The sequence below is a fragment of the Denticeps clupeoides genome, chromosome 2 (genome assembly GCF_900700375.1).
Source record: "Denticeps clupeoides chromosome 2, fDenClu1.1, whole genome shotgun sequence".
NCBI classification, from domain to species: Eukaryota; Metazoa; Chordata; class Actinopteri; order Clupeiformes; family Denticipitidae; genus Denticeps; species Denticeps clupeoides.
The window spans coordinates 34992473-34996606 of NC_041708.1; positions in this window are offsets into that span (position 1 = coordinate 34992473).

The following is a 4134-nucleotide window of genomic DNA, read 5'->3' on the forward strand; positions in this document are numbered from 1 at the left end:
CTTGGTCGTTTTGGCACAGCATTTCAGCGGGAACACTGTCCACACGTTCACAACCAATGTCACTCTCGTTTCCTTTACAAACAGAATCAACCAGTCACCAAAATGCAACATTATCTTCATTAGCACAGGTTGCAAATGATCTGGTGGTCCTCAGCCTCCCTCTACTGGTCCTGACCAAGAAGAATTAAAGATTATTGTTAATATCCACCGCTGCTGTGGGTTTAACTTCAGTGTAGACATTCCTCTTAATATTTTTATTTTATGACTGCATTGTTAATAATATTCCAAGTAGGAATAAAAAAAAAAACTGATATGTAAACTAGGTAAACAGGCTTATGCTGCTATATTTTAATTTCAGTCATAATGGTGGCACATTTTCTGTGTTGGTACTCACAGTGAAACGTTTGAGAACCGCATTGCATTGTTTTCTGAACAAAGCACACACATTTGCTCAGCTGCAGAAAGCAGGTTTCATGTACTAAATAATGGATATCTATGAGTAAGAAGAAACTAGACCGCGGAAAACCGGATCACGTCCTGAGTCTGTTTTGTGATGGGGTTCATGTTGTTTATATTATATATTTAAATCTTACATTTTTTTAAAAGAGAGTTCTTTAAAATGTTGTTTCGTGCACTTGTTTCCTCACAATGAGGCACTCATATTCCATAGAGGTCATTGACTAAGGTGCTTCACTGCCTTCTTGTGGCTGCCGTTCAAAGGTAATGTACATAATGAAACACCAGGCATTTCCATCCATTGTTTATGGGGCAGCAACAAACACGAATTTCGTCCACCACCTAAACTGATTTAATTTTCTCAAACAGCAGAATGCTCAAGTGAGGTTAATGGAAAATTGCCTATTACCTCCTTCATCAGGATTAGTGATGGAGCACAGTGGGGCAGGGTAGAATCCATCACCTCCATCTCACGGGGATATAAATCTCTTTATGTAGGCTGTAGTCCAATCCAGAGTTTCCTCTGCCAGTTTTTCATTGCTGGGCTGATCAGCTTGGAGGGTTGACAATAGTTGAGTTGACTATAAGGTGGTGGTGATTTCGGTTTTTGTACTGGACCACATGTTTAACCTTCTTTGGCATGTTCTCTCAAAAACTTGTAATAATGTATAAATGTTCATCTTTCTTCTTTCAACAAGATTTTCATGTATTTGACATCTGCCAGCTATGCTTTTATGATATAAACAATTGAAATATGCCTGTTTGTCCCCCCACTCCATGCATTCAATTCATATAGCAAAAAAATTATATGAAATCATGATTTAATAAAAGAAGAGAGAAAAAAAAAGTTTTTGTTGAAGAACATAAAAGTAGGTTTCTGGGTTTGAGTTTAAGATATAGACTGAGCGTGCCTCTTTTTGTGGTCATGTGGTGTACAAACAGGGCCATCACCATGACAACAGTTTTTTTTTTTTTTTTTTTAGAAAGCTATAATTACACGTCATTGTGTCATAAGAAAACATATTGCTGCCGGTTTCATCAATGCAATCAATGCGCAGTTCTGGGCCACGCAGGATCCTCCGTCAACCGCGCCTTTAGCAAACATTCTGCTGCTGTCATTCACTAACATTGTGTCACTTTGATTTGGAGGGGAAATGTATCAAAGCTGCAAGCTGCCAGCTTGTCAGGTTTGTATGATGACCGGTGCAGGCATGTGGAAATGTTAGCAGAGCTCTGTGATTGCAGTCGTTTTTAATGTGTGTCAAAGCACTGCCACCAGGCACAGGTGGCCGCATAGAAAAGGGAAAAAAGCATCAGCATCGGCATCCCTTCAGTTTTATTTATCTGTTTAGATGTCTGTCTTTTTAATAAATTGTACACTTGTCCATCATGTTTTTTTTTATTGTTTTTGACTGATCTATTGAGTTTCCTGCATAGACCCCCAATTTGCTAAACGGTTTCTAAAAGTGGAGTACGTGCTTATGAAAAATAATCATTAGAGAAAATTTTGAATAGCAGCACTTCTCCATTTAATATATTATAATCTTTGTCATTTGTATTACTTTATATTAATACACTTTATATTTAATTTACAGTACAATGTAAGCTCTCTGTACAATAGCATATGAATGGAATAGTTTTGGCAAATGTGGGGTATGCATATAAAACCGACTTTTTCTATATACACACCTGTCTGCCAAAAAATGACGACCGCTGACAGGTGACGTGAAAGTCATTGATCATCTCATTAACAGTGGCACCTGGCAGTGGGTGGGATCCATTAAGCGACAAGGGAACATCTTGTCCTTGAAGTGGGTGCTTGAAAATGGTTCAAAAAATGGCTCAAGAACAGTTTGAGGAACAAGACAATGGGTTCTTCAGATTGCAGCTCATTCAAGCGTCGGTAAGATGTGCTGGAAAAACAAGGCCGATCCATGGAGGCACCACATCACAACAAAGGATCCTCTGTCTACAGCTTGGTCCCGGTTACCACAACAAACCTTCAGAATCAAATTGTCAAAATGAACTTTGCCATCATCTCAGCTACATATAACTGGGCCAATAAAAAGACAAATAAGCATGAAAATGACAAGGCAATAGTGCAGCACGACTACAATTATTCTAAAGATGACCATGTTATGTTACTATGTAGGCATACATTTATGTAAACATTTTTAAGTAGAATTATCTAAGGTTATTGGTGATTGGCATACAAATTAGAATGATAATAATAATAATATAATAATATTATAGTTAATTGTAACACCCAAAATCCCAAATTGTAACACCCAAGAGTGTATGCTGCTTTCGAGGTGCTGCTACTGTGGAGGAAGGGACCGGCAAGCAATATGTTTCTCACACAAACTTCCACAATTCCCATACACAAGTACACCTACACATATTTACACTTGAAAGAAGTGTTGCTGTAGGACGGAGGACCATGAAACATGGGGAAAATGCAGCGAGGACGTGGGGTACAGCTCTTGGTGTGAGAACCACACGCCCACCAGTCCAACTTCCACTTCAAAAGGCATTTCACCTCAACCCTGACACAGCAGCGGACATCGGATTTAAAAACGGGAACTGCATCGGGCGCATACTCAAATATACAGCTGTGTTCCAGCCTTGCTCCAGAATGCTCCTAATAAATAAAGTAAATGCTGAATTGAATGCAGATTGTCTGTAGCTCAGTTTGGCTCTTTGATGTTGTGAGATATTGAGGGCTTAAGATCAACATCCAAGGACAGTTTGTTAATTTTCAGATATCCTTGTCTGATTATATAGAGACCACCCCTTCACAGAACAGAGTAGTGCTTATAATGCACAAAATCCTTCTCAATTATGCTGTCACTGCCTTTCCCTGTCAATAAATAAAGTACAGGTTTTGACCTCAACAGTCCAGAGTCTATGGTGAAGGTCATATTCACAGGATTATTCACAGTAACAGGCATTTTAAACGATGGTTGCCAAACTTTTGCATGTGTATTCGCTGGTCATATGAGCAGGTGTAAATTTAGCTGCTGTGAGCTGACATGTCCAGCCCATGCACAATAGAAGCACACTCAGAGCGTGACCTGCAGCACTCCAGCTCACTTCTAATGAGGGTGGTTCGCACAGCGAGACTGAAAATCCAGTCTCTCTCTCAATGCTTGCATAGATCAATGGAGATGGCCCGAAGCACAAACCTTTGCACCAAAAACAATTCATCCAAACGATCTAGTGGAGCCCTGTTCCCTAGCAATGGTTCCCCTTCCCAAACAAAAACCAATGGCTTCAGCTGCTTCAAAACAAGCCTCTTCATTCTTTTTTGTTTAAACCTTATCATCATTTCTCATATGCATGTGGACAAATCTGAGAAGAGCCTAAAGGCACCCTCGCTTAAAAATAATTTACATAAAGCTGGACAGAATTAGTGACCCTGTCAGTCACAGCTGAGGATAGCAGTGGAAATGCATCAATTACAACATGTGCTGGGGAGGAATGGAGTGCAAAGCGAGGCGGCCGGATGCGTTGAGCATGCAACACCTGCAGCTACTGGCAGCCCTGGCGTGCAGTCTTATCAGCTCGACGAGCTGCGGCATGCTGAGGAGCGGCAGAAGGAATTCACCGACTGCCTGCAGCAACGCAACCTTCAGTGCGTGCATGAGCACTCTGGGGAGCAAAGGCAGTGGGCAAACA